The sequence below is a fragment of the Pinus tabuliformis genome, chromosome 2_1, assembly GCF_031772625.1.
Source record: "Pinus tabuliformis cultivar Carrire ecotype Pingquan chromosome 2_1, CPIR1, whole genome shotgun sequence".
NCBI classification, from domain to species: Eukaryota; Viridiplantae; Streptophyta; class Pinopsida; order Pinales; family Pinaceae; genus Pinus; species Pinus tabuliformis.
Window position 1 is genome coordinate 113,391,517 of NC_142299.1, and position 18,681 is coordinate 113,410,197.

An 18,681-nucleotide genomic window follows, 5' to 3' on the forward strand; every position below is an offset into this window, starting at 1 on the left:
ATCAATTTACTTCACCAAGTTGGATCTTCGTTCAGGATATCATCAAATCAGAATGAATATTGAAGACATTCCGAAAACAGCAGTTAGAACTCATGAGGATCATTATGAATTTTTGGTCATGCCTTTTGGCCTCATCAATGCACCTTCAACATTTCAAGATTTGATGAATTCAATTTTCAAACCATTCCTTAGAAAATTTGTGTTAGTATTTTTTGATGATATACTAATATATAGCAAGCCTTGGAAGGATCATGTTGAACATGTTGACAGGGTGCTACAACTATTGAAGGAGAAACAATTATATGCAAAAAGATCCAAATGTTTCTTTGGAGTCCAGGAGGTGGAATATTTGGGTCATATTGTATCTCATGAAGGAGTTAAGGTAGACCCTAGTAAAATTAAATCCATTAAGGAATGGAAAATCCCCACATCCATAAAGCATCTGAGAGGATTTCTCGGGTTGACAGGGTAGTGAGGGTGAGCCTGCCGAACTCTCGACCCCCGCCATCGATTTATCGCTCATCCATCCGATGGGTGAGGGTGAGCTTGCCGAACTCTCGACAAAGGCCGCCATCGACTCACTATTCATATGGTGAGGCCCGGAGGGACTCGACTGAGGTTACGAGGTCGAGGAGCAACTCTCTTCTCCATAAACGCTTTCCTTCAATGAACAGACGAACCGAGCGAGCCAAATGCAAAGAACCCAAGTGAGTAGATCTGGTTACCTTTTCTAATACGTAATACTCATAGGCAATCTACTTAGGTGAGGTTGTTATCGGATATCGTGGAAGGTACAGGAATTGAAATGAATCGTCTAGCTGCTTCTATCTACGGGATTGGCTCAACAATCTCTATCTCGTTCCATGGAGTGGTAGAAAGTTTAAGCCGTTTGGAGTGCTGGGGCAAGTAAGTTATCAAAGTTGAGACAGTAGGCAAGCTCATTTGAAAGCCCTTTTTTTATTCCTCCCGAGCCAAACGAAGCAGTTGCAGAAAAAAGAGAATTCCATCATGTCACCTTCTATCTCTTCGTCGATAGTTTCATTCTAGCCGGAGCCATTTGTTGGAGTGGTGAGTGCTTCCCATGGGGTGGGAATAGGGTATAGTTTCAGTTTCCAACTAAAACCAGTAGCTGCCTCTTCAGTTTCGCAAGTTTGTTAAGAATTATGGGAGAATAGTAGCACCTCTAACAACATTATTGAAGAAAGATGCATTTTCATGGACTCCGGAAGCAACAAAGGCCTTTGAACATCTTAAAGAGGCAATGTGCCAAGCACCAGTCTTAGCTACACTGGACTTCACGAAAACCTTTATTGTTTTCAAATTCCACAATAAAGGTTTTCGTGAAGTAATACAATCAAAACATTTCTTGAAAAGATAGGTTCGAAGCCCTTGGGGTTGGTGCCTCAGAATTGGAAGGATTGGTGTCCTTGGAATTGATGCTCCTAAATCCAAGTTTGGTGCCTTGACAAGACAGGGTTGGAGCCCTTAGGGTTGGTGCCTCAGAATTGGAAGGAATTGTGTCCTTGGAGTTGGTTCTCCTAAACACAAAGTTGGTTCCTTGAGAAGATAGGGTTGGTGCCCTAGAGGTTGGAACCTCAAAAAAGACCAAGTTGGTGCTTGGCAACAGGTTGGAGCCTTATATATATTGTACCTGATTTATTGTAAATATTATATTAATAAAATCATTTATTCCTATTGTTCATTTTGTGTTCTAAAGATAAATGATTTAACTGGTAAAAATAACAATTGAAAAGGAATATTGATTCATCCCCCCCTCTCAGTACTTCCAACAAGATTGATGAAAATGCACCCGTATAGGTGGTAGACTCATCAGAGCAGCAGGCACAAAGAAGGAAGGGTGAGTCGTCGCAGGAGTAGGACTTCGCTCAAGAGATTGAATGAGCACTTGAGCAGATGGATACAGAGATGGAGCAGCCAAAGATAGAGTAGGACATCGACCTCATGCCTTACCACCAAGAGGTTGACCCACCAGCTTCACCGAATCTGGAAGCAGAGCAATTCCCAAGCGACCAAGGAGACACTGAGATCCTTGGAGACGATCTGAAAGAAGAGATGCAAAACATATTATTCGACAAGTTGCAACATAGAGTTGTGAAATCACACAGAGTGTCTCCTCTAGATTACCACACATTAGTTTTAGGAATGAGTGATCATATCTAACGTGCGCAAGCATCCAGCAGGATTGGTTGATGTTTCCAGAGCATATGTCGAAGCCACTATCTCAAGTGTTCGCTTATTGATAGTAGAGAACAACGAATGGCTAAGGAGTTACAAACAACCAAGCAAGAGGGAGAATTGGTTACAACATCCACCCAAGAAGGGTTGAAGAAGGAGATACTAGATGAAATATCATCCCTTAAGACAGTTAGACGAGCCTTGTATTCCATATTTGGTACCGTGCCAGATTTGGTACCGTGCATAAGGCAATTGTCCATCTCAACAGTTGGTAGTAGCAATGTGCTAGGAGAGCACGTATCTTGTCAAACGTGCATACTATTGTTGACCACATGCAAACATGGACAATGAGATACAAGGGAGCCCCATTACACTTGCCCAAGATGATGAAGCCCAGAGTGGTTGAGTTGAAGGCACGTATCCAGATTCAGATCCGTAACTATGAAGAACTCTTGCATCTCATCACTAGTTTTCAAGCTTCCCATGCACGGGTGTTCAGAAGCATGGATATTGTTGTGCTCGCACATTAAATCCCATCTATTCGGACACTCACCGAGGAAAATACAAAGGCACAAGTCTGACTGGAGATAGACTTGTACTTTGACGAGTTGATGCGCATAGCCACCACCGCAAACTTGGCAATCAATGTAGACACTATGCATCAGTATGTCATTGGTTTGGCCACACTCAAGAAAATGATGTGCATGTTATCAGACGAGTTGGATAGAGGACCCAAAGTAGTGTAACCAGATGCAATAGAGCCAAGAGTTCATTTCCAAAAAGATTTCACCATAGAGTACACGGACACCATCATGGACTAACAATCTTGGCATTAGTTCGCCACCGTCAACCATCGTGAGGATGTCGAAGATTTGGTCTTCCAATAGTTTTTTGAGTCGTAGTGATTTCTTGTATGGCTTACTCAAGCCTATTTTGTCTCACATGGGTACATGTGCAGATTGTATGTAACATCTTGTCAAGTGGAAGTTCAAGTGTCGATAGCTTAATGTAACAGTCATAGAGTAGTTGAAGAGTCATGAGGGTAGATGAATAGTCACAAAGGGGAATGTCAAGGGTCATCCCACCCTTTGTTATATATAGTACCTCATAACTCATTGTATGGACTTTTGGTCAGCCAAGCTTATGATAGGAGTATCTTAAAGAAAGGTTGGGGAGTATTGTAACGAGCCTTGGCTTCTCCACAGTGCAAAGCTAGTACATCTCTTTGGAGGAGCAGGCAACAATTACTGTAACGTTCTGCTATCCGGACTAGCGGTCGGTCATGGTTGTACTATATGATTGGAACTTTCACTTCTTAATGTAAGAGAGCCAACATGCTTCATGCATATGTTGTTATTGTATTTCAACTGTCTTTTTTACTCTAATGATATATGTATATGTTTTCTTACGCATGCATGTATGGACTCTTTCTGTATAAGTATGTATGAATCTTATTGAGATGTGTTGTTTGTTTAACCATCACTTTGGATTGTTAACTTACTTGCTTTCCAGTTTTTGATGCATCTTCACTCGTGTGTACCCTTCCAAGCAGCGTGCTTTCACAGGGTTCCAAGTGTTATAGATCCATTTGGGCACATCACTCCCATCCTCTAGATCAATGTTTTAGGGCTCATCAAACCCTAATTCCAGTTGCTACATGCCCTAAACAAGTCACCCCTTTGAATGCCTCTTTCCCAAATAGTTTCATAACCTGAAGACATCCATAAATAGCCTCTGGAGGGACCAGCACAGGTAGGCCCATGTAAGGGTGTGATGCAGAGTAGTTGAGTCCATGCCAGGGTGATCTACAGAGCACTTAAGCTTCCTTTCACCTGTGCTGGGCAAGTTTGAGTGAAATTCACATAGGGTTTGGGGAATATTCTTATATTTTTTATTCATCTAGAAGGTTCCCTCACTAATTAACTCCTATGAGCTCGAAAATGGATGAGGAATGAGTTAAGATGCATCCTATCCTCTCATCCCTTCCTCCATGGAACTAATTCTAAGTATGGAAGGCCATTCAATGCCACCATTTATGACAAAACATCCATCATCTCCCTATAAATTGACCATTCATCTAAGTGATCACGGGCAGGATTATGTTAAATTGTAAGGAGATAATGTTGCTATGAGAATTGGCTTTGAAGCAAGTATTGTAATGCTACAAGTTTTTCATGCTTTTGATGTGATGTGTGTTATCAGTCAGAAATTTTCCCTAGAAGTTATCAGAAGAAGGAAAATACCAAGGTAAACACAAACCAATCTTTTAAGTATAGGCTCTAGCGAACATATGACTCAGAGAGGGCTCTCTCTATATGATTTAGCTTTGTTTGTTGGGATTTTAGGCTAGTTCTTAAAGTTTGGGGGGTTTTGATTTGTATTGAAGGTTGGATGGTGGAATCCTTGAAACAGATGGATAGAATAATGTCTCTGGACTATTGGGCTATGGAGTCAAAGAAGGAAAGCATAACTAGAATTAACTCATTAAAGGGAGTGTTCAAAGGGCAAGCTAGCAGAGTAAAGTGCAGGTATTTGGGCCAGATGGGTGGAATGAATATTAACCAAGGTGGGAGAGCACTTAAGAATTCTCAGACCGGGATTAAAATGAGGAATAGAGGTTAATCATGAGCAAAGGGCAATTAAGAATCCTTTACTATAGATCAGAGGGTGACTACCTAGACTAAGGAGCAATTAAGAATTCCTTAATTTAGCTAATTTGCAGAAAACATTAAAATGCATAATAGTTAAAACAGAGTGCAATGAAGAAAATTATGAGATATCATTCCATATTATAGCATTTAGATTTCAGATACATTAAATATTATGGAAAAACTTTTAAAGAAAGATAACAACACAAGAGAAAATACTTGTTTGTACTTTGCACTACACATGAATCCAGTGAAATGTCTTGTCTTTATTCATTAATCCAGCTTGATGGTCCAAATGGTGATACAATAGATTACATTCTTTTGACCAAGAAAGTCTATAGAAATGTCTAAGAATCCACCCTACATACTTCGAATGGTGAAGTATTTATACAAAAACTATTACAAAATATCTCAAAACAAACTTGAGATTTATTCTAGGAAATACAAGTATCTTCTTGCAAGAAGATAGAGACAGTTATTGAACTGTTTCATGTTGTCCATTTTATTGTGGTACTGCTGGCTTTTATGGTTGGATTTGTAGCCCTTTATGTTGCCTTGCAGTTGTGGTCTTTTTACGCTGGAATCTTCTTCAATTTTGATCTTTCACCTGATACTCTTTGACCTTGATACTCTTTGACTATGCTGCCATGTTTTCATCTGTTTACCTAGTTGCTCTCATTTTTACTGTGCAGTAACTTTTTGTTGTAAATTTATCACAGTAAATCAGTCATTGTCTCCCACCATTCTACATCAGGTAATTTTACATTCATCATCCTCCTATAGATCTCATTAGCTTTAGTATACTTGGAAAAATTGGGCTTGGTGAGGAATAAGTGTTTTATCTCATGCTCCAGAAAAAACAAGTTCTCAAATGTGTTGTACAAAACTTTGCCTGTTGGTAGTGCTTTTATGGATGAAGTGCTAGCTTGTTCCTTAGCCAACTGTCTGAGTCTATTACCATAGTCCAACTGTGCCATGAGTTTATCATTAATAACTAATGGACTAGGCAATCCTTTCTCCCTCAAAATCTGGAATTTAGCCATGAACCTATCAATGGCTACCTGCATGTTATGGCACTTTTCTTCTAAGTTCAACATTAGGTTTCTCTTGGAAAGGACCTTCCTTATTTCCAAGATGGTTTCAGTCCTATCTTCTATATTGAGTTCATGGAGCTCATACCTATTCTTGCTGTTGAGGAAGTGGATGAGTCTATTGGCGTCCTCAGGCTTATCTCCCAACTCCTCCTTTACTTTCTAGATAGCTTCTGTAGCTATCTTTATTAATTCTGTTTGTTCAAAAATAACTTGAATTGATGGCCAAATATCATTGACAGAGTCAATGATATTGGCCCATAACAGTTCCTTGGCTTGCCCAAGGGGTTTCTCTAATTTCAAGTCTTTCTCCAAGGCTTTGACCCTTTCACTCATTCTATTGGCCTTCTGAGTTTCTTCCTTTTGTATAATCTATGCAAGTTTATAATCAGTCTCCAAACTTTCCACCTTTTCTCTTAGCCTGTTCACTTTTGTAGCCTAGATAGACATCTCTTCCATGGATTTAACTAATTCTACTACTTTCTCACCTGATGCACCTGTTGTTGTAGATTTTGTGGTAACTGGAAAAGTTGTGGCAGGTCGAGCTGTTGGTGCCAGTGAAGCTGCCAGTGTAGAAGGGATCATTGTAGATACTGTAGGGATGACAGCTTTAGAAGTTGTGGCCAATTCACCTTGCTTCAATTGAATTAAGGCGTCTAACTCCTTTTCTATCTCCTTTAATTGATCATTAAGCTTTAGGACCAAGTCCATCAACTCCTCATGTTTGGTTTGGCTCTCTTAGACTTCTAGAGTTTGAGGATGTTGCAGCTGGGGTATTTTTAATTGCCTCTTAAGTGCAACAATATCATTGCTTTTCTTCTTTATAAGCTGATCTGTAGCTTTAATATCCTTTGGATCGTGTCCCAATTCAATCACTAAGTCCTCTAAGGACTTGATCCTGGTATCCTTGACCTGTGAGGAGGCCTTCTCTAACTGAAATTGTGCCGAAATGTTGTTCAAAGAGTTTTGTAGCTGATGAGTAGCTATGGCTTTACCTGTTAGGGTGGATTATATCATCTCTCCATCATGTTTATGCAGATCAATCTAGTTTATGATGAATATCAGTTGCCAACACTTCAAAGTCGACCCTTTTGAAATCAGATGCTGCCTTGGGCTGTTGTGTTGTAGGTTTGATGAAAGACATCTGCAGCTTTCCATATTTAATGTAAAAGGCTGAAATTAGTCTTGCTTGATTTGTGGGAGTCAACTTTAGGTATTGAGCATATGTTTGGGCCTTAAGCCTCTCATTTCTCACTTTGATTTCGTTGTACCCATATTTTATGTCCTGGTCTTTATCAGCAGGCCTACTGAAGGATGACACTTCCACACTAAGCTGCCTTTCCAGAATATGAGTATGTGATGTGGAAGGCTCCTTTATGTCTTCAGATGGAGTAGTAGGCCTACTTCTTTCTACCTCTGTGTTGGTAACCTATGTTGATCCTTCTGTGTATTCTTGTTCAGAGGCTGGATCGAGCCTTTGCTTTTTTGTGTGACATGTTTCCTAATGTAGATCAGAGGTGCCCATTCCTGAAGTGGAAGCTCCCTCTCTATTAATTTTTTGGAATCTTCTCCTCATTCTGAGGAGTCCACATGACTGAAGGGGTGCTCATGAATCTTTCTTGTTCTTATGGTACCTGCAGAAAATTGATCTCATCAAGCTACTTTTCCAAATCAATCAGAGCATTTTCTACATCTACCCTCGTGTTCTCTTTGTCTACTAAAGGTCCTAGCTTGACATTTTGCCTTTTCTTGGTAATGAATTCCAAAGGGTCATATCTCCATACAAAACTCCTTTGGAATTTCATTCTCTGCAGGATTAGGTCTACCTATTTCCCTGCCTCTCTGGAATTGCATATGAAGGGACCTAATTGGTCTTTGATTTTGAAATAGGCCTTCTTCTTGGCATTGACAAAGTTGACTTCATCTGCATTGATGATCTGTCTGTAATATTCTAAGGCAAACAACCTCGTTAAGAGGTATCTTGGCAACTTATATGGTGCAAGCAAGCAACCATATATTCTGATTTCTGTGTGGTTTTGGTAAAGGTACCAATCACCCTTGGAAAGCTGGAGAATTCTCTTTATCTCTGGGCTTATCCTAGGTGGAGGATTCCCAGTGAGCATAGTCAAGATTGGATGCGCAAAAGAGTATATGAAGTCAGAGTATGTATAAGGTGATCTAAACTCATGGAAAATTGGGGTCCAAAAGATGACAGATCTGGGCTGGCCCCTGGTGTCAAGATTTTGGAGAGTGAAAGGAAACTTATCCAACTGATAGTACAAAAATAGATGGTACAATACAAAAGAGTATTTGAACACCCTCTCATTGCCCATTCTCGTGAACTGCTCATGCACTCTATCAGCTATAAAATTGGCAAAGTCATATATGATTGTAGGAGGTTGCCCTGGGGTATAAATGGACATGAAGGCAAGAATAAGTTCATCAATGTATTCACTGGTAGAGTAACCCAAGATACAGGATATCATGGTTACAATGTTCTAGCCCCATTTAGAGAAAATAGTTGCTACATATGGAGGGGGATCATTAGGGATGTGTTTCTCCTCTCTAATGAAGGTTTGGAACAATTGGGCCAATCTTGAGGTGCTCAGTTTGGGATACTGGTCCAACAGGTCTCCAATTGAGAGTGGGGTTAGGTTTCGCCCTAGTTGGAACTGCAACATGTCATTAATGGACACGGCTGTGATAGTGAAAAGGACCTTTTGGTCATGGGACATGATGGCTCTATGGCTGGGGACGTAGCATGCATAGCACATATGAACAACTTCTGGAAAGATATGAACTTGGGGGAACTGGTACTTGGGTAAATTGGACTCCTAGAGGCCAATATCATCTGTGTGGTTCAAGTAGTTGTCTCTGCTCAGGCAATGAATTTTGAGCAGAAGCTCTATGGCAGTGGTATCTTTGATTTGGAAATCCTTGTCGGCTAGGGGAAGGTGGTCCAGGTCTAGGTGTGGAGTAGTAATGGGTCTAACATCCATGGCGATAGGGGCAGCCATAATTCAGTTCTTGTGGATTTGAATTATGTTCTGAGGGGTTTTTATCCATGGTTTTGGGATTTTTCAAAGGGTTTAGGCAAGAAATTTCTTTAATTGACAGTATTTTTACTCAATTTATTAATTTAAAATACTGCACAGGCCATAGGTTTTAAGATTTTGCAGGGGTAAGAGGTATTTCGTGGTCAAATACCTAGAATTGGGTGATTTGGCTCTGAAATTGCTATTTCACGGTAGCTGTTGCGGTTGGCGTAGTCCCAGTACAGTCTAAAAAGGTTGGTCGGCTATCTACAACGTCTTCTGGGGCAGAATTGGAAGTCTGTGGGTTAATTCGGCATTTGCAGTGGTTGGAAATGGTTTTTTAGAATTTACACAGAGAATGCGCGAAAAAGGGTAAAAGAGGGCTTCATGGTCTTTTATAGAGAAAACGGTTAATTTTTTGGCGGGTTCACTTTCAGATGAATAGTGGCGATTTCTCGGTTAAATGGGGGAAGCAGTTTCGGAGGGCCATCGCACCGCTTTTGTGGTGTGGGCGGTATTCGGGAGGGTCCACCCGATGCCATACATTGTCTGACACGTAGCATCGGGAGTTGGGAGGAAAACCACTTTATTGGGCGGTTATTGTTCAGTCATCAGGCGCGGCCGATATGATTGTGCGTTGTTGGATGTGCGGGAGGAATGATCAACGGTAGTCGGGAGGTGAAGCCGTAAGGGGGGAAATGACGGGGCTTTGATGGGGGGCCCAGGGACTTAGTTATGGTGGTTCGGGATTAGTTTAGGGACTAATCAAGGGTTAAGTAATCAGGCCGGGATTTAATGAGGGATTAGGGAGTCGGGTGAAGCCGATGCGGGATTAACTTAATTTTTACCAGGTTTAGGTAAATTAAGTGAAATTATATTGGGATAAGGGGTAGCTTATATTGGTTTTTATTTAAAACTAAGGGGTTGGGATATTCTATATAGGGTTTTAATTTAATACGAGCATAATGGGTTTTTGGGGAATTTACATAATAAAGTTAGTTTAATTAATATGAAAGTGATGGCGGAGTGGATTTGCTTAAGGAAAAGAGGTTAAGTGTATGCGATTGCGCATTTTGATTTACACTTAGGATAAAAACTTTTGGGGGGTTTTTGTGTGAAAGGGTTTTACAAGGGGGTTCCCACTTTTCCTAGGTAAAAGATGTCAACCATAGGAAAGTGCGATTTTATTAGGGAAATGAGGGGAAATGAAGGGGGAATGTGTTTTCATGAAGGGGGTTCTAGTACTTGTCCCCCTAAGTCATTACGTCAAGGGTTCGGTCCCTCCAAAAGTCAGAGAAATGCTCTAATCCTTTTTGACTTGTGGGATTTAAGTACTAGAACTTATTTATGGGAAATTAGTGAACTAAAGGGGTGAAATGAATGAGGGGATGTTAAATAAACCATATTGTGGACCGTTGTCTTTTCTTTGTTTACTACTTATGTTCATTTGAAAGATGCATTTAAAACCATGACACAAATACTTTTGTGTAATCACATGATATTTTTGCAACCTTTCTACTACTTACCCATTTACTCATCCTACCATTTTTTCTTCATTTTATTTGGGTGCATTTAGGCTAGCAAACCCTTATCAATATTTTTCTTTTATTTTACACAATAAATTATCTAATTCTAACCTTATCACATCCAAGGGCTCAGATTAAACTGATTAGATCCTTTTATTTACTCTACCTATCTAATGATCTACCAAGATTACACTGTTTGGTCAGATTTTATTCACTAACTATAAACATAAAATTCAAAGCATGGTATAATCAAGATTATACAGTTTGATTACCATGGATTGTGGCATGAGTAACAAGCTGCACACAATCATTATTATGCATAAAAGTAAATAGCATTGGCATTTTGACTTGCACACTTTCATGGTCTCTTTTTGTCTTTTGGGGTTCATATATCTTTCTTTTTTGACTTTTTCTTATGCTTTTGTCCTTTGATTATTCTTTTAGGACATACCCTCTTTACATTTTTTAATTTTTTAATATGGAAAGAATTTGCAGAAAGAAAAGGTATGTACAATATTACAAGGCTTAATCTTAGTCATTCAAAATTATGACTCTTATTGGTATAGGAACCTAACAGTGGCTCCACTTGGGGATGGCATTTTCTAGTGAAATGTCAAGAACTTTGTAGATCAGTAGCCTTTGAATTGTTTTTGATGTTACCTTGCAAAATTTTCCTCTATGCCTCTGCATTATTGATACTTATGATAGTGGATCTTTTAAAGCTTAGGGCCTTCTCTTCGGGCTTCAACTTCAAAAATCACCATCCAATCCAAACTAGACTTTTGAAAATAGAATATGTACAAATGGGAAGTGAAAAATTAGTAACTAGGCACTAGCCCACCTTCTTCTTCTGTACCATCAAGCTCTCTCAGGAAGAAAGCATTATTACCTCTGAAAGCATAAATGACATATGGGCCTTTCCATAGGAAATCAAATTTCCCATGTTTACCTTTGTCTTCCCTCCTTGAATCCCACTTGAGCACCTTGTCACCAAGGTAGAAATCTTTAGCCTTCACTCTTTTAAAAAAATATTTTTAACCCTTTCCTACACAACTTGAGACCTGATATAGACTTCTTCCCCGGTTTGTTGAAGATGAATTGTTTGGTTGATTCTTCTCTGGATACTATTTGGTTCAACTTGCATTTCTTGAAGCAACTTCATCACTGGTGTTCCCAAGGTAGATGGAAAAACAACTTCCATCCCATAAACTAGTTGATAGGGAGAAGTACCAATTGATTTCTTAGTGGTTAGTCTGTCTGCCCATAGGGCATTGACTAGCTTCTTGTTCCATGTTTTCTTATTTTCCTCTAGCAACTTTTTGATGATGTTTACCAGGCTTTTGTTTGAGGATTCTGCCAGTCCATTTCCTTGAGGACAATAGGCTATGGAATGGCCCAGGGTTATATGATACTTGTTGCAGAAATCTGTCATTCTTTTGGATTTAAAGGTTGCTGCATTATCAGTAATGAGCTTAGTTGGACATCCAAATCTTGATAGAATATTGGTTTCAAGGAAGGTTATGATAATAATGTCTGTGGCTTGCCTTCAAGGTATGGCCTCTATCCATTTCGTGAAATAGTCTGTGGCTGTGAGGATCCATTTGTGTTGGGAAGATGCGGGTGGGTGAATTTCACCAATGAAGTCTAAACCCCATTTTTGAAAAGGTATTTCGGTAGAGATTGGCTTGAGGGGTAAAGGTAAGATCTTTTTCTTTCCCTCAAAAATTTGGCATTTGTGACAGGAGGTCACATATTTCTTGACATCAGAAAACAAGGTAGGCCAATAGAAACTAGCTCTAAGGATCTTATCTACAGTGGTCTTCCAGGAAAGGTGTCCTCCACATTCACTTGCATGAAACTCTTGTAAAACTCTGTCAGATTCATCTTTAATAAGCAATTGAGAATAATTCTTTCATGATCTCTCCAAAGAAAAGCATTGTCTAATATACAAAATTTTAAGGATTTCATCTTTAAAAACCTACTTTTAATTATAAATAATTCGAGAGGAGCTTGTAGGTTCTGTAAAACATAAATAATATCAACATACCAAGGTGATCCAATAAAGGCCTAGTTGATTAGTGGAGTCACCATCTCCTCTCCATCATCTATTGTTGCAATAAAGTTTATATCCAAGGCCTGACAGTTCGATTCAGCCATGAGTTTGGCTAAGCTTTGTCCCTTGATTAACTTAGTAGGTTTGATTTCTATATCATACTATAAAATAGTAGCTATCCACTTTCCCCTCTTTCCATCTGGACCTTCCTGAGTTAGGATGTCTTTGACTACTGAATTTGGAACGTAGGCCACTATATGAGAATATAAAATGTATACCCTGAAATCCTTAATGGCTTTGACTGAAGCCAAGGCTTGTTTTTCCATTATTTTGTATTTTATGGGGGCATCTCTTAGGGCTTTGCTAAAGAAATTAATAGGTTGTTCATATCCCTGGTCATTTTTTGCAATAGAACTGCAGCTATTATGTGCTCAGAAGCAAAGGAAAATAAGATGAAATCTTTGTCAAATTTAGGACTAATTAACACAGGTGTTTTAGTTAAGGCCAGTCTAATGTCTTCAAAAGATTTTTTAGCCTCAACAGTCCATTTTATGGTCAAATCCTTTTTCATCATATTGTTAAGTGATCTAATTAATTCTTCTAGATTAGATATAAATCTTCTAAGAAAGTTATTTTTTCCTAAAAAGCTTGTAATTCTCTAATGTTCCTTGGGTGTTGTATTTGCAAGATGGCTTCTATTCTCACAGGGTCTATTCTTATGCCATCTTTTGAGATTATGTGACCTAAAAACTTTCCTTCTTCTAACCCAAACAAAGATTTCTTGGGGTTTAAGGAGATTCCATATTTCCTGCATTTAATAAAAACTTTCCTTAGATGATCCAAATGTTGATTGTCAGATTTTGAAAAAACAGTAATGTCATCTAGGTATATCACAAGGAAATCATGAATTTCTTTTTCAAAGGCTATATCCATAGCCCTCTAGAAAGTTTCTCCTGCATTCATTAGCCCAAAAGGCATTTTCACATACATAAATGTGCCCCAAGGAGTAGTGAAGGCAGTCTTGGGTTGGTCATCTGGATGAACCAAAATTTGATTGTAACCAAAAAACCCATCCAATAATGAGATTCTGGTTGACCCAACTACCCTTTGTAAAATGTGATCCATCTTGGGGAGAGGGTAATTGTCTTTTAGTGACACTTTGTTGAGGTTTTTGAGATCCACACAGAGTCTGATCTCACTAGTTTTCTTCCTGGTTGGCACCAAGTTTGAGACCCAATCAAAAAATCTGATTGGTGCAATTATTTTGGCATAATACATCCTCTGAATTTCTTTTTCAGTTGAAGGTAATAAGATAGGATTGATCCTTCTAAGTTTTTTTTCTGAAAGGATTTTGATTTTCTTTAATAGGGATTGTGTGTTGGATGATGCTGGTGTCATAGGATTTGAGGTCCTCATAACTCCAAGCAAAAACATCCTGAAAATATTTCAACAATTCATTGTACTTTACTTTTTCAGTGGGAGGTAATGATTTTGAAAGTTTGATCAGTTTAGGATTTTCACTGGTGCCTATATTACATTCCTATATATTATACCTTACTGGTTCCATTTTAGGTTTCCTAGGAACATCATTTGAATCAAACAAATCTTCCAAAGGGGTTAATCCCTTTGGTAAGAAGTTATCCTTGAGATTAATTACTTCGGTTTCTTCACTTATTATTTCATCAATCTCAATTCTCTCTAAGTTATCTACATCTGATTTAGTAAATTTAGTTGGGTTAAATCTATCTAGTTCATCACCTTCTATCTCATTAATTTCTAACTCATCCTTAGAGTCAGGATCTATGGATGTATCAGTATCTATGTTGTGATTTGCAAACTCTTCTTCTAAATTTAAAAATTTATTTATCTGTTTATCATTAGAAAATACTTGCCAATTCTTCAAATTATCTGGAATTGCAGGTCTATGCCTAACTTCAGCAGTATACTGATGGTTAGGTTGGAAGGGTAACTTGCAAGTGCTGGCAAACATTGCTAAACTATGGGCTTGCATATTGTGTTTTCTGGGGATTACTGCAAGCTTGGTTTCTAAGAAAGTATTAAGTATTTCTACAATAGTTCCTCTATAACAACTTAATCTAGGGTCCTTTGTCATATATACAACATCAATCTGTTTTATAACTAGTTCAGAGTCTCCCATGACAGAAACTCTTTTAGCTCCTAGATTCCTAACTAATTTAAGACCTAAAATTAATGCTTCATACTCGGCCATATTGTTAGTACATTTAAAATTTAGTCTGTATGCATGGCCTTCTGAGTGATTATTCTCCAAATTGTATATTCATACTCCTGCTCCTGCTCCAAACTTATTGACTGACCCATCAAACTCCAGATGCCATAATATCTTGTGCTCATAATTTTCATCATCTGGTGCAACAAACTTTTCCTCATTTAAAGCAATTTGGCCACCTTGTTTATTGGAAAGTTCTAAAGTTTGGTTAGTTTCGTTTTGAATAGAAACTGCAATTTCTTTTGGTTCTGTTTCAAAACTGTCTAAAAGAATTTCTTGTGTTTGATCAGCATTATACAGGATAAAGGAATCAATGTCTGAATGTACGGAGTAGATAGGAAAGTTTTGAGGCCGATCCTGGCTACTTACCATGTATTTCATTAAAGTTTCTTGGTACAACTTCTTAGGTTGTCCAAAAATAGAGATTGTTTCATATGACATATCAAGTTGTAAAGATCCCTAAAGTTTGTCTCCCCATGATCTGGATAACAACATGCCATAATTTGGTGGGATGTCAGCAACCACAATATCCATAAGGATGCTTTTGGCAGGATATTGAACTAAGGTAACACACAGGTCTTTAATCAATCCTAGACACTTTACTTGACTTGAGTCAAATGAGAATAAGTCCTTGTAAGGCCTTGTAATGTCTAGGTTTAATTTATCCATTACTCATTTGGACATTAAGTTGTGGGAGGCCCCAGAATCCAACATTGCATTGTGTAGAAGTTTTTCATGGATGCTAAGGATAATGTAGAAAGGTGGTACTCCTCCTTCTAGTGGTTTTCCATTAACATCTGTACCAAATATAAGTTCTGGTTGGTCATCAAACAGGTTGAATGAATCCTCATTTTCAACAATGTTTAAAGTCTGGTTTATCTGCGACTTGTAGGTTTCGTTCTTGATTAGTTTTGTTAAAGGGACTGAAATTTTTATCTTAGCTACCTATGCTCCTAGATTGAATGGAAAAGAGGCTTTCTCTATTTGAGGGTTTTGAATTTTCACAGCAAGGATTTGAGTAGGATGGTCTTCTTTTCCTTTATTGGGGACCTCTTTATGTGGGTTTTCAAATCTGGTGTTTTGAGTTTTATCCACTGGTTCTTTAAGGGGAATTGAAGTGGATGGCTTATCATCAGAAGGTTGATTAGAGGTTATATCTACAATGGTGGGGCCAAAAGGATTCTGGTTCTGTCTGGGGAGAATATGGAGGATTTTAGAAACGGGGCTTCTTTGATTTTCTTAGGTTGATTTTGCACTGTTTTCTTGGTTTGGTCAGGGACATCAGTGTTCTTTATGCTTCTTAGATTATAATGTTTATGCACTTCAAAGATGGCAGAATCATAACCTTGTTTATAATCAAAGGACTCTCCAGACTGGATTTGCAATTGCTGCAGCATATGCAATTCCTACTCATCTTGAGTTAGAAAAAAAATATCTTCATCATGTAATCCCATTAAATTGATCTGTGTGTCTTGTTCTGGGTCTTCAGGATGGGATGTTTCTGCATAATTTTCTTGAAACGGAGGCCTAATGTTCTGATCCAGTCCATTTTTCCCAATGTTTTGATTTTGGTTTTTTCTAAAGTTCAGGTTTCTAACTAGAGGTTCTTGTTGATTATCCCATTGGGGTTTTCTTTCTATGTTATATTTTCTATCCATTAGTCTTTCCATACTTTTGGCTAAACTATCTATTTTGATGTCAGATGGTGAAGCTTCATCTTTAGTAGTTCCTCTCTTTTCATTTCTAACTCTAGCTCTTTTAGCTAACAAATTAGCTTCAACACTAACAGCTACACTTTGCCTTTCTTCTAATGTTGGGGGGTTTCTTTCCCTAAGTTGGAATTCCATATCTTTGTCAAAACCATCAGGGAATTTTATTAAGGCTAAGTCAGGTGGGGGTCTAAGATTAATTGGGATTGCGTTATATATACTGTTAAATCTAGTGCAGTAATATTGAACAGTTTCATTAGGTCCCCTTCTAATATTTTCATATTTTGGAAGGATTTATAGGGGATTTTCCTTCTTTTCCCATTTGTTCAAAAATTGTTGATGAAATGCTTATAAATTATAAATACTATTATCAAGCAATGCTCTAAACCATTTCCTGACATCACCAGGTAAAGTCTGAGAAAATAGTCTCATTTGAACATCCATAATATCAATTTCATGTAGTTCAAAGTAATCTGTCATCTTATTGACATGGTGTTGTGTAGTGTAGTGTCTTGTGCCATCAAATTGAACAATTTTGCTCTGATAGTCTGCTGGCATAGCACCAAGTGGGGCAAGTAAAACAAGAGGATCATATTTGTTTACCATGGCTGTAGGTTGGGAGGGGTTAAGATGTGGATGAAGAATGGATGAAGAAACAGGACTAGTAGCTGGTGAATGGGATATGATAGGTTGGTGAGGAAGAGTAGGTACAAATGGTGGTGAAGAATGGACTTCGGAAGGTATTATTGATGAAGTTGATGGAAACAATGGTGAATTTAAAGTGATGGAAGATTGTTCAGAAATATCAGGGGCTATGGAAGTATTAACAGATGACTGTGGATATTTCAAAATGTCATCAATGGATTTGTTGGCCTGTTGAACTTCAAGGTCTACAACGAATTCAGGATCTATAACAGTTTCACTGAGTGCACTATCAGATTTTGTTCTAAATAATGAAATATAAAATGACTCATCAAATCCAAGTTCTTCTAGAAATAACCATTCATCAGGGCATGAATTAGCTTTAACTAAAGGTGTCTGATTAACTGAACTTTCTTCTTTTTTGGATTTTTTTGAAATCAGGTTGGGATTATCAAATACTGGGGTAGGATTTGGGTCTGGATTAGCCTTAGTAAAATGAGTCTTCCTGGAAGCCAGAATTTCAAACTTTTTAATTGTTTTTGTGAGATTTTTTTTGAAATAACTTCTAACAAATGACTTTAAGAGGCTTAAAATAAAATTTTAGGATTTTCTTAAAGCTTGATTAAGACCGAGGATTCAAAGTTCCCCAGTATGGTCACCACTATGTTATCATTGAGAAATTTTCCCTAGAAGTTATCAGAAGAAGGAAAAGATCGAGGTAACCACAAACCAATCTTTTAAGTATAGGCTCTAGCCAACCTATGACTCAGAGAGGGCTCTCTCTATATGATTTAGCTTTGTTTTCTGGGATTTTAGGCTAGTTCTTAAAGTTCGGGGGTCTTGATTTGTATTGAAGGTTGGATGGTGGAATCCTTGAAACAGATGGATAGAATAATGTCTCTGGACTATTGGGCTATGGAGTCAAATAAGGACAACAAAACTGGAATTAACTCATTAAATGGAGTGTTCAAAGGGCAAGCTAGTAGAGTAAAGTGCAGCTACCTAGGCCAGATGGGTGGAATGTGTTAACACCCAGGTTGTTCCCTTTGACTCTAAGGGAATACGGCCGGGGTAACCACTAACCAATCTTTGGATTACAGCTTCTAGCCAAGCTGTAATCAGAGAGGGCTCTCTCTTTATAATTTGTCTCTGTTCTGATAGTATTTTAGGCTAGATGTGAAGTTCAATTTTGGTTTAATTGTTTGGTTGGAAAAGGTTCAGTCAAAACATGTATGCTCTTACCAGCATCTTATATAACATTGGGCAATGGAGTCAGTGGTCCTTTGGTTTGGTGTGCTATGTTGATACAGTAATGAAAGCTGCAGAGCAGGATAATTGTCCAAGGAACAATGCTTTGGAATTGAGTTTGTGTGTAATATGTTCAGGATAAGAAAGGCAATTAAGGATCTTTCTATAAACTGATATGAAAAGAAAGCAATTGTTACCTAGAAGCATTGAAGAATTTCTAGATAACATTCACAACATGGAATTAAATGTAACATGAGCATTTAAGAATTCATGTCTATTTTAATC